The sequence below is a fragment of the Oncorhynchus mykiss genome, chromosome 7, assembly GCF_057628025.1.
Source record: "Oncorhynchus mykiss isolate SJ-2025 chromosome 7, ASM5762802v1, whole genome shotgun sequence".
NCBI lineage: Eukaryota > Metazoa > Chordata > Actinopteri > Salmoniformes > Salmonidae > Oncorhynchus > Oncorhynchus mykiss.
The window spans coordinates 55779183-55792645 of record NC_143028.1 but is presented as its reverse complement, the minus strand read 5'-3'; the positions used below and the strand labels follow the sequence as shown (position 1 = coordinate 55792645).

Genomic DNA, 13463 nt, shown 5'->3' with positions numbered 1-13463 from the left:
AGTAGGAGTTCAGAGAATTCAAAACTAATTTGTCAAACAATATGAAAGCTCATACATCAAACATGGATTTAAGTATAGATTGTGTGTGTGTGTGTGTCTGTGTGTCTGTGTGTGTGCATATGTGTGTGAATTAAAAAGAGATCAGAAAGAGGCCATAAGGAGGTGTAAGTAATTAAGCTGTCCTGTTTGATAGGACTGCAGCCATTCATCATCCTGCAGCTTAATCACAGACGACGGCCAACTAATAAAACTGATAAGAGATCTGGGTGGCACTGAGATACCTTATCAGACATTTGGGTTTAATTAGTTACTTTGGTTTCCTTCTCTATAGCAGCTCATAGGATGAAACAGGGCAGATCTACCTGCAAAGGAACCCTTGTGCATTCATATTGAAGGTGATTATTTTCCATATAGTACAGCCATACATTAGACCAGGCCAGGGCAAAGGTCCGTGGCCCGCGACCTGATTCAATACAGCCCAAGGAATCATGCTCAGATCACATAAATAATTTTCGATAGTAAAGTTTTGAAAAATGTATTTGTTATTCAAATTAAAAGCCAAATGAATACTCGCCTTTGTGTAATGATTGTAGAACATTTATTTTGAAGGCATGTATAAATAATAACTGCACGAGGACAGACAGTGACTGACAAGCTGACACACTTCACAGTTACAAATAGTAGCTAGCTAAAATTGCGCAACAATGAGTTTTTCGAAGATTTCAAAGAAATGGAAAGTAGACAATGAATGTAGGGTGTTCCAGCAAGAGCGGACATATATCTTTATTGAGGTATCAGGGAAAGCTGTGTGCTTTGTGTGCAAAGAGAGCATTGCTGTCAGGGACTAGACAATCATGGACTATAAAAGGAAAACCAGCCACGTCGCCAAGACCGACGTCTTGCGTCCGGACAGGCTAAACACATTCTTCACACACTTTGAGGATAACACAGTGCCACTGACGCGGCCCGCTACCAAGGACTGTTGCTCTCCTTCTCCGTGGCTGACGTGAGTAAAACATTTAAATGTGTTAACCCTCGCAAGGCTGCCGGCCCAGACGGCATCCCAAGCCACATCCTCAGAGCATGCGCAGACCAGCTGGCTGGTGTGTTGACGGGCATATTCAATCTCTCCCTATACCTGTCTGCTGTCCCCACATGCTTCAAGATGGCCACCATTGTTCCTGTACCCAAGAAGGCAAAGGAACTTAATGACTATTGCACCGTAGCACTCACTCTGTCATCATGAAGTGCTTTGAGAGACTAGTCAAGGATCATACCCTTACCTGCCACCCTAGACCCACTTCAATTTGCTTACCGCCCCCAATAGATTCACAGACGATGCAATTGCCATCACTCTGCACACTGCCCTATCCCATCTGGACAAGAAGAATACCCATGTAAGAATGCTGTTTATTGACTAACACCATAGTACCCTCCAAGCTCATCCTTAAGCTCGAGGCCCTGGGTCTGAACCCTGCCCTGTGCAACTGGGTAATGGACTTCCTGACGGGCCGCCCACAGGTGGTGAAGGTAGGAAACATCACCTCCACTTAGCTGATCCTCAAGACTGGGGCCCCACAAGGGTGTGTGCTCAGCTCCCTCCTGTATTCCCTGTTCACCCATGACTGAGTGGCCAAGCACGCCTCCAACTCAATCGTCAAGTTTGCAGATGACACAACAGTAGTAGGCTTGATTATCAACGATGACGAGACAGCCTACAGGGAGGAGGTGAGGGCTCTGGGAGTGTGGTACCTGGAAAACAACTCACTCAACATCAACAAAAGAAAGAAGATGATCGTGGACTTTAGGAAACAGCAGAGGGAGCACCCCCCTATCCACTTCAACGGGACCGCAGTGGAGAAGGTGGAAAGCTTCAAGTTCTTTGGCATACACATCACTGACAAACTGAAATCGTCCACCCACACAGACAGTGTGGTGAAGGCGCAACAGTGCCTCTTCAACCTCAGGAGGCTGAAGAAATTTGGCTTGGCCCTTAAAACCGTTAAGGGCATGTACAGTTGAAGTCGGAAGTTTACATACACCTTAGCCAAATACATTTAAACTCAGTTTTTTTCCTGACATTTAATCCTAGTAGAAATGACCTGTTATGTCAGATAAAATCACCACTTTATTTTAAGAATGTGAAATGTCAGAATAAAAGTAGAGAGAATTATTTATTTCAGCTTTTGTTTCTTTCATCACATTCCCAGTGGGTCAGAAGTTTACATACACTCAATTAGGCCCCAAAACATCACTGCTCTAGGGGAGATCTGCATGGAGGAATGGGCCAAAATACCAGCAACAGTGTGTGAAAAACTTGTGAAGACTTACAGAAAACGTTTGACCTCTGTCATTGCCAACAACGGGTATATAACAAAGTATTGAGATAAACTTTTGTTATTGACCAAATACTTATTTTCCACCATAATTTGCAAAAAATAAAAAATAAAATTCTACAATGTGATTTTCTGGATGTTTTTCTCTCATTTTGTCTGTCATAGTTTAATTGCACCTATGATGAAAATTACAGGCCTCTCTCATCTTTTTAAGTAGTAGAACTTGCACAATTGGTGGCTGACTAAATACTTTTTGCCCCACTGTATGTATATAGTCTTAATTCATTCCTACTTAGATTTATGTATTTTGGGTATATGTTGCGTAATTTGTTAGATATTACTGCACTTTCGGAGCAAGCATTTCGCTACACCCGCAATAACATCTGCTAATCACGTGTATGTGACCAATAAAATTTGATATGTACTGTCCAACAAAATTGCTAAACATAGCAAGCCATTCACTGAGGGCGAATTCATTAAAGAATGTTTATTTGACTCTGCAGCAATACTTTGCCCTGACAAGAAAGAGCTGTTTGAAAATGTTTCCCTGTCAAGACGAACAGTGGCACGCTGTGTTGAGGACATCGCAGAGAATATGGAACAACAGTTCAATGACAAGGTAAAGGATTTCACCTATTTCTCCTTGGTCCTGGATGAGAGCAGTGATGCACGTGACACAGAGCAGTTGTTGATATTCTTACGAGGCATAAGACTTTGAAATTACAGAGGAGCTTGCTTCAGTGCAGTCAATGAAGAGCACAATCACAATATTTATTGGAGGAGGTTAATAAGTGTGTGGCAAAGCTGGGACTGAGTTTTGAAAAGTTCTCCAGTGTGACCACAGATGGGTGCCCAAACATGACAGGAAAAAACATTGGCCTTTTGAAAAGGATACAAGATCAAGTAGCTGAGCTGAACCCAAACCAACAATCTCACCCACCTTCTGACACTTCTACTGTGTTCCCTATCAGATATACATCGCTGCTGCGTGCTTTCAACAGTGAGTTCTCGTTGTTTTGAGGATTTCAAAGTGTTGGAAAATTACATGCTGTTGGTTTCCTCTCCTTTCACCTTCAATGTGGAAAACGCTCTCACTGAACTGCAACTTGAGCTTATCGATCTTCGGTCTGATGCAGTGATTAGAGAACTATTCAAAACAATGTCACTGACAAGGTTCTATGCATATCGCAATGAACAAAACTTTCCAAAGATTAGGAGTCAGGCTCAGAAGATGATTGCACTGTTTAGGTCAACCTACGTATGTGAACAGAAATTTTCAGTGATGAAATATAACAAGTCAAGGCACAGATCATCTCTTACTGACTCTCACCTCTCAGCAAACCTGAGCATAGCGACGTCAGAAACTATACCTGACTTCACTGCTCTAGTCAATACCCATCAGAGACTTCACTCCTCACACTGATTGAGTAGTTTAAATGTAATGTTGAGCTCTCTCTTTCTTGTGATTTTGTGCATACCCTTTAACAAGAGTTCTGTCCGTGGTGCTGAATGCACAGTGTACTTTTCCCTCCGTGTAGTTCATTGAATGTTAAATAATGAAAATACCTACCAAAAGGAGAACATGGATGTGGTTTGTTTCTGTGCATGTTAAAAAAGAAAAGTAAGCAGCATATCTGGATGGGATTTATAGTAGATATCTGTCAACGCAGTCATACACATGATGTATCATCCTATAATATGATGCTGGCCCGCGATGGCAAGATTATATTCTAATGTGGCCCTCCATGGAAAATAATTGCCCAGGCCTGCATTAGACTATGCTCAATGTATCTGGTGAATGGTGGTGACATACTGTAGGCCTACTTCAAGGTGCTGTGGCTACAGAAAAAGTGTCCTTATCATTATAATATGTCCTTTGTGAGAGAAATACTTACAGTATTTCAATACAGTCAATGACATCTGACCTGCGGTCTATGGGGCTTTAGTCTAAAATCATCTTTGAAAACGCTAGGCAAATCTTATGGACATTCTCCAGAAAGCACATATATTTTATACATTCTTAAAAAATAAAATCTGTCAGGGCTTTGTGAGTATGTGTTGAGGTGGAGGAGTCAGAGGAGAACAGGCTTGTTTGGGCACCTGGGAGCCAGTGGTCCATGGACCTGCAGGTTAATCCTGGTCTACAGGTGAGCTCCTTCTCCACACACTAATGAGTAGCAATCTAGGTGCCTCCATGGCCTGGCGGCCCAGTGGTGGGGACGCTTGTGTTCTTGGCAGATAACAAGGATTTTAACACGCTTGGTTCTAAGCAATAACACTGCTCCTCCACGCTCTGAGACACTCTGATACGCAGTGCTACATCGACTCCCAGCTCCCGACACACCCAGGGGGATTGGCAGGGTTTCATCCCCATGACGTCGTGCAACGCTGTGAAGCGCTCCCCGGGGGTCACTACCCACTCTGCACCGCGCTGATACAGGTGAGGTGGATTCCATTAAGACTAAAGAGATAGGTGCACCGAGTGTCTTGCCTCATTCTCCTCCTCCACCTCGTTCATGATTGTGCACAGAGTTCCAGATGAAAAGAGAAGAGCCTGTTCCTCTTAAGCCTCTCTGCTGGCTGGGTCTGAGAACACAAGCATCCCCACCACTGCCATGGGCACACCATTCATTGCTTTACAAGACCATTTGCTCCTAGAAAAACACCAACATGCAATGCCACTGTGATAAGGCTTCTCCCCCTTTTACTTGTTCCCACAGCCCTGAAAAATCTGTATATGACCTGGGAATCTATGATGTGGTGTGTATAGGTTCACTTGTGAGCCAAGGGTTTGTCCACCTCTTGGACATATTATGTTATGCACTAAATCCCTGTTCATACCTGGTGCTAACACGCATCCTGTGTCCGGATTGTGTCCACATTCTGATAGTGCCAACATTTTCAGACAGCTGCACACCACATTTACCACACGATTAACCACATGTTAATGCAAGGTGTAACCTGGACTCTCTGAACATGCACAACTCACCGCTGGAGTCAGAATCCATGTAGATGTGCAAACTAAAGGAAGGTGTGTGGATGTTGTAGGCGACTCAATAAAGGAAATATCATTTGACCAACTCTATGATCTATTGAAAACTGCAACTTGATTTTGAAAGTCTCAATATATGACAATAACATACAGGTTGAATAATGGAAAATACAGTAAAACATATGATGATGAGGAGACCCTTCTGAAAAACACTTATTGATTTGTGTCTACTAAATTTGCTGGAAGATACACAAATGTAAAGGATGATTAGAATGGTGGCATGATCTAATTTGTTTACTATGGCAAGCAAGTAACCCTATTCTATAGTCATCGCATTCACACACATTTTTTCCCCCCACCTGTCAATCAAAATCTGTAACAACAATTTGACAAATTATGAGAGATGTGTCAAAAGAAAGCAGGAATAGAATGGGAGTCTCTCTTTAATATCTCTAACAAAGCTTTGTTCCATTGCTATAGACTTACAAAGAAAGCATGGTCGTAATCGTGCATACAACGTGCATGCTGCTGTTGCTGGGACCAAATGCAGGCTATACAAAAAGCAAAAGCTCTTACCTGTCCAATGAATCTCTCTTCTGAACGAATCCAAATCCGACAGGTTACACAGATTAGGTCAGGCACTTCATATCCTTGGTGATACTTTCAATAAATATCGTGTTATTGTGCAGAATAAACCATTCGTGGATACTGATGGTGGAGGAAGGAAGGACAAGGGATGAGAGTGAATGAAGTTTTCGCGCCTCGCAGCTGCGGCGCGCATGAGTAACTGTCCTCGGTGCTGAAAAACACTCGGAGGAGCGCGCGGATTCCTTGAGATTCTATCCCCTGGTTAAAAAGTCTACCCACCTTTTTACACACCTCTGGTACTAATTTAACATTATACTCACTTGAGTCCCTTCAGATTACTAACTGCGCGTCCACACCTCATAACTCAGCTGTGCAACAAATCTTATTTGATAACAAATGAGTCAAGTGTTATCAATGAGCCTGGTAGAAAGGATGAGTCGAGGAATGAAACATATCTGATCCCGGGTGCATGATATTTTAAGGAGTCAACTCATGATTTCTTTACCATGCATAATTTTACATTTTTAAAACGGTCACACGAGTCCATAGGCTATCATGTGAACTGAACTGTCATATTGACAGCCACAACAGAATTCAACAGACACGAACGCCTGTGGATGATAGCGATTTCTGAATAGGTGTGTCTGTGGGCTATCAAGCCTGCACGTTGTGAACGACCACCCTGACAATCAATACAGATGCTATTGATTAATTTAAATCGGCGCAATAAGAAACGGTTCGTTGTCTCTCAAAAGTTTAGATTAGGTCTAACTGTTATCATGTATAGCCTAATAATAGCATATTACAAATTCATTGTGATATTAGGCTAGTATTAATACAATAAGAATAATTAGAATACAGATTATGTTATCCTAGTAGCTTTTTGCATTCTGTTTTCGAGAGCTGTTGATTAGGATGCGCTGAGCATGTAAATGTGGAGAAGCTCAGGGAATCGTCTTGATTTTGTTTAACCCGAACAAGCAAAACTCATAACAGCAGCTGTTCGAGGACCGCTTAGCTGCATCGATAGATTTCTATTTACAGTCCACGCACAAGTTCTGACATGGGAGTGGAGACGAGGGAGAGCGCGAGGTGGCTCCCAGGTGGTAACCCTGCGCTCACGGGATATGGACTCTCGAGATCACCAAATGGTGTGTTGTGACCTCTAACCTTCTTCTTCCAAAACCACATTCACACAGTCAGGGAGGGGCTATCGACTGGTTTTGTATGCGACTTCACCCATCTTCATACATCCACTGGAATAATATGAATTATAATTGACATCATAGGAAAGGCCATGTCTCCATGACCTCAAAGCTCTCAAATGTAGGCTAACCCATGTGGGTTTCACAATTAATTAAATCAGTTGTCAATGCATTGTAGGCCTTATGCAGCTACTCTTCTAATTTGACTGTGGATAACTGGTGGAGTGCCAGATTAAACAATTGTGATTACATATAGCAGACATTCTGTATATCTGTCAGCCATGACAGTGTCGATCAATTACTCTTCGAATTGAAAATACAGACCTGTATGTGGTACAGGCTACATTTGAATTAGATTCATCAGACAGATAATGACTAAGACGAAAGGGTCAATCTGTGATACAAACATAAAAAAGCGGTCACTGCCGCTGCTTGGTAAACAACATCACACATATCTCTATAGACCACAAAGTGGATGCCCAGAGACCAGGGGATGACTACCTACTTGAGTTTAAAATGTAAATATCCCACACTCCAACATCACGAAAACGACATAATAGTAAACCCTCAGTCGGGGCTTTTAGCCTGCCTATCTGGCATATTTAACCTCTGAAATTGAACAAAATATTATAAATGAGTCTCAGATGTTTGGTGATTACATGCATGCTTAAAGCGCCAATCCATGTAGAAGCAAATCCACATTGATGCACCAAGTGATTGGAGCGGGACTGGACTCTAAATGTGGCCCATAAAGGATGGAAAGCGAAGTGATTGAAACAAAGCCCAGTAATATAAAAGCGATGAGTGTGATAGAGAATTCACGGCACGGTTTCTTAATGATTATATTCTCTTGGGATGGAATTCAATTATTGATTTCAGAATTGCACACCACACTTTAAGAAATGCTGTGCATGTCCTGGATGAAGGGATTTGACAGTGTGGAGCCCTCCCCGGCAGACCACCAGCCATACACATACCCCATCCCCACACATACAACATTGACAACATTGGCAGTACAGAACAGCGTCTCTCAACCATTTCTGTAACAGTTACTGGCGAGACATGGTCCTCCTCATTTTTAATAACCAGCTCATGTTTAAAACATATACAATATGTAAAAACACCACTGGAGATACATCTCACCACTATAACTGTGGCTTTGCTCTAGCCATTTAGTTTGACTCCCGGTTGTGCTGTCTGTCTGTCTGTCTGTCTGTCTGAGCATCTTCTTCGCTGTAATCTGTGCTTTTTGTTCTCTGTATAACATTTCCCCCTGGTGTCAATGGTGCCACTAACCTTTACAGTTGGTGGGACCAGCCCATGACTTGGTCGGACCAAAATCATCATAAAGTCATTCATAGTGCTTTATTATGAATTATAATAAATAGACTACTCAGCTATTCAAGAAATAAGTTGTTTCATCTAACACGTCCAAGCAAGAATGCATGATAAAATATATTTTAATGTGCAGTCAGCAACCTAGTCCAGTGATTATGAATTTTGGTTTGACAATAAGACCATAGACTCCAGATTTTATTTTTTGTTCAATAGAGATACATGTCATATATCTTTATGTGCACTAACTAATATAATAGGCACATTCATTTGGGGTTCAACACCTGAGGAAGTGGAAACTCAAAACACATGAACTAGATTGCTAACTCTAAATATAATTCCCAATGCTAGTAGCCATGTATTCATCCAACAGTAAATGTATTGTCCTAAAAAAAACTTAGCAGTTGTAGGCTACTTGTCACACCCTGATCTGTTTTACCTGTCCTTATGATTGTCTCCACCCCCTCCAGGTGTCACTTATTTTCCCCAGTGTATTTATTCCTGTGTTTCCTGTCTCTCTGTGCCAGTTCGTCTTGTATGTTTCCAAGTCAACCAGCGGTTTTCCCGTTCGCCTGCTTTTTGCATTTCTCCTTTTTCTAGTCCTCCCAGTTTTGACCCTTGCCTGTTCCTGGACTTTGTTTCTGTACCCGCCTGCCTGACCATTCTGCCTGCCTTGACCACGAGCCTGTCTGCCACTCTGTACCTCCTGGACTCTGATCTGGTTTTGACCTTTCTGCCTGTCCATGACCATTCTCTTGCCTACCCCTTTGGATTAATAAACATTGTAAGACTCCAACCATCTGCCTCCTGTGTCTGCATTTGGGTCTCGCCTTGATACTACTACTACTACCCATGAGACCTATGTCCTTGCAATGGCCGGTGCACTGCTCCATATTTCAAAGCCATCAAGCCATCCAATATCTTTGTAAAATAGTTGCTATTGAGATCAATAATGAGAGTTGAGAAATACAAATTATACCTACAGAGAGCGGAGACCCTCCTCTGTTCCACGGGGACAAGGGGACGAAGTTTCCAAAGCTGTGTCTTTCCCGCAATTTCATATGGACATGTTCAGAACACATTTTTCTGTTGAGCGCATGGGGCTCGCTCATCACAGCAGCAGGCACAGGGCATACACTTTCATGCAGGAATCCTGAACAGATTGCACTTTAATTGTTTGACCAAATCATGGTTTTAGCCTCCTAAAAAAAGTTAAGGTAACAATGTTTATAGGCACCCTTTCTGTTTTTTGCTGATGCAGCTTTTGACTGTGAATGTGTGATCTCAGCTCAGCCTATTAGAAAACCGGTCCATCTTGGTAGGGGGGCTGGCAGTAATTGCCCCAAAATATTTACAAAAATATCTTAACAGGACCATGGGCTGCCGGCCAGATGGGCTAGACCTTAAAATGGTCTAGCCCATCTGGCATTCGCCCGTGATGGATACACTGTTGGACACACCCTGATTGAATGCATAGGTTAGCCTAATGATACAATAGTAGTTGAATGTGCAACAAGCGCTCACGCAGAATTAGAAGTTCATCCACATTCTCCAAACGCCAAATACTGAAGTTGCGCAAAAAGTCGAATTTTGAAGTGTTTTTGTTGCTGCTCTGTATCTTTCAATTTTTCCAAAAGCCACATTTAGAAATTAAAGGTTAAGTATTAAAGGTTAAGTATAGGCACTCATTCTGAATGGTTAAGGTAATGTCACGCTCGTCAAAGTGAGGAGACCAAAGCGCAGCGTGATGTGAATACATTATACTTTTAATAAAGACGGACACTAAACAAACTATACAAAATAACAAAACAAATGTGAAGCTATCATACAGACAATAACCCACGAAATACCCAAAGAAGATGGCTGCCTAAATATGGTTCCCAATCGGAGACAATGATAAACAGCTGCCTCTAATTGAGAACCAATCTAGGCAACCATAGACATACATAAACACCTAGATGGTAAACAACCCCATAAACCTACAAAACCCCTAGACAGGACAAAAACACATACATCACCCATGTCACACCCTGACCTAACCAAAATATATAAAGAAAACAAAGTATACTCAGGTCAGGGCGTGACAGGTAAGGGATAAGGTTTGGGTGTCCAGTGTCCACAACTGGGATCAAACACACAACCTTCTCTAGAGTCAAGGGTTAAGGTTTGGGATAGGTTTAACCCCTGCCCCCCCCCAAAAAAGTGTCCACAACTGAGATTTAACACAAACTTCTGATCCAGAGTCATGGGATTACTAAAGCCTACTTGATGGTCGTGCTCACTGTTAGACCTAGTGGCTGGTTTTGAAGACATTTCCCGATGTTCTCAGGACATGGATAGACATCCAATTTCTACTTCAATCTTGAACACTTGGCTGGAATGTGACAACTGATTCTCTGTTAATGAGACAATCTATAGTGGTGATTGGCCAAGAATGTCTGCATCAAATTAAGTGTTTTAAAGAAATTAACAACAGTATTTATTTATGGATGTGTAAAAGCTCTATTAAATGCTCTGAGAAAGTTAGTCAGGCTTTCCACACAAAGCCGATATAACTAGCAGTAAACATCCATGACATTAGTCCCTCACCACAGACTCAGAGGGTCCTATAGATTAGTTAAAGTTAAAGTGAATGTTCCAATTTCATATAATCAGAGTGGAAAGTGGTTTTAAGTTTAGCCTTAACAGCTAATTAACTTCAGCAATTTAAGTGTTAAGTTGAAAACCCACTCAAAACAGAAGGCTTACTCTACATATCATAAAAGGCTAAAGGGACAAGAATTTCCCCATAGTCACCTTAGGTCTGGCCAATTCCTGATGTGCTGACGTGTAGCACTTTGCTGCCTCTTTCCTCAGAGAATGACCTAAGAAGCACTGACCACGTGGAGCTGTGAATTTAGACGTCCAAATATGGCTATGAACAGAGGCACTGGGATAATAGCTAAAACAATGAACACCTTCAGACCATGTTTTTACGTACAGTGGGGCAAAAAAGTATTTAGTCAGCCACCAATTGTGCAAGTTCTCCCACTTAAAAATATGAGAGAGGCCTGACATTTTCAGAAAAATCACATTGTAGGATTTTTAATGAATTTATTTGCAAATTATGGTGGAAAATAAGTATTTGGTCAATAACAAAAGTTTATCTCAATACTTTGTTATATACCCTTTGTTGGCAATGACAGAGGTAAAACATTTTCTGTAAGTCTTCACAAGGTTTTCACACACTGTTGCTGGTATTTTGGCCCATTCCTCCATGCAGATCTCCTCTAGAGCAGTGATGTTTTGGGGCTGTTGCTGGGCAACACGGACTTTCAACTCCCTCCAAAGATTTTCTATGGGATTGAGATCTGGAGACTGGCTAGGCCACTCCAGGACCTTGAAATGCTTCTTACGAAGCCACTCCTTCGTTGCCCGGGCGGTGTTTGTTTGGGATCATTGTCATGCTGAAAGACCCAGCCACGTTTCATCTTCAATGCCCTTGCTGATGGAAGGAGGTTTTCACTCAAAATCTCACGATACATGGCCCCATTCATTCTTTCCTTTACACGGATCAGTCGTCCTGGTCCCTTTGCAGAAAAACAGCCCCAAAGCATGATGTTTCCACCCCCATGCTTCATAGTAGGTATGGTGTTCTTTGGATACAACTTAGCATTCTTTGTCCTCCAAACACGACGAGTTAAGTTTTTACCAAAAAGTTATATTTTGGTTTCATCTGACCATATGACATTCTCACAATCTTCTTCTGGATCATCCAAATGCTCTCTAGCAAACTTCAGATGGGCCTGGACATGTACTGGCTTAAGCAGGGGGACACGTCTGGCACTGCAGGATTTGAGTCCCTGGCGGCGTAGTGTGTTACTGATGGTAGGCTTTGTTACTTTGGTCCCAGCTCTCTGCAGGTCATTCACTAGGTCCCCCCGTGTGGTTCTGAGATTTTTGCTCACCGTTCTTGTGATCATTTTGACCCCACGGGGTGAGATCTTGCGTGGAGCCCCAGATCGAGGGAGATTATCAGTGGTCTTGTATGTCTTCCATTTCCTAATAATTGCTCCCACAGTTGATTTCTTCAAACCAAGCTGCTTACCTATTGCAGATTCAGTCTTCCCAGCCTGGTGCAGGTCTACAATTTTGTTTCTGGTGTCCTTTGTCAGCTCTTTGGTCTTGGCCATAGTGGAGTTTGGAGTGTGACTGTTTGAGGTTGTGGAGAGGTGTCTTTTATACTGATAACAAGTTCAAACAGATGAAATTAATACAGGTAACGAGTGGAGGGCAGAGGAGCCAGTTCTGTGAGTTACAGTTCTGTGAGAACCAGAAATCTTGCTTGTTTGTTATTGACCAAATACTTATTTTCCACCATAATTTGCAAATAAATTCATGAAAAATCCTACAATGTGATTTTCTGGATTTGTTTTCCCTCATTTTGTCTATCATAGTTGAAGTGGACCTATGATGAAAATTACAGGCCTCTATCATCTTTTTAAGTCTGAGAACTTGCACAATTGGTGGCTGACTAAATACTTTTTTGCTCCACTGTATATATGAGTACTTCTCTTCACACACAGATTGTGCATATGGATTTTCTCCTCTGTCCTAAACATCTATTCCTTCAAGAGATTGCTAAGACAAATTTCACCTTCACAAAGGGGTTGCATGGCGGTGCAAGTTTTATCGCAAATATATTATACTATTAGAGATGCCATTTATTCATACTCCCTCTTTCATTCAGTCTTTTGAAATCTATTCACCAAGCCTGTCTCTGAGCCTCCTTTAAAAAAAGAGGAAATGGTAGTCAATACAGGCCTCCAAGAAATTACAGAAAAGTGTGAATGGTCATGAAAGATGGTTGTATAAAAGAAAGTGTTAAGTTAATAGGTGCTTTGGGTCCATCTGTCTTCTTCAGAAAAGAGACAATGATAGAGACTTTCATCAATGAAAAAGCCACAAAGTCTGACATGGTGAGGTTGGACCCAGGTGCAGATAAGAGACCAGACAAGGAATCAGTGG

The 13463-nt window shown here is 41.9% G+C and overlaps 1 protein-coding gene across 1 annotated transcript in view; it reads right to left on the bottom strand.

The window, feature by feature from the left end:
* Nucleotides 1–6852, bottom strand: part of LOC110528160 (metabotropic glutamate receptor 2-like) — an 81813-nt gene extending 74961 nt beyond the window's left edge. The window contains exon 1 of the mRNA XM_021609988.3: nucleotides 5905–6852. The gene's annotated coding sequence lies outside the window, so the exon portion shown is untranslated. The remainder of the gene's footprint in view (nucleotides 1–5904) is intronic.
* Between the last annotated feature and the right edge of the window lie 6611 nt (nucleotides 6853–13463).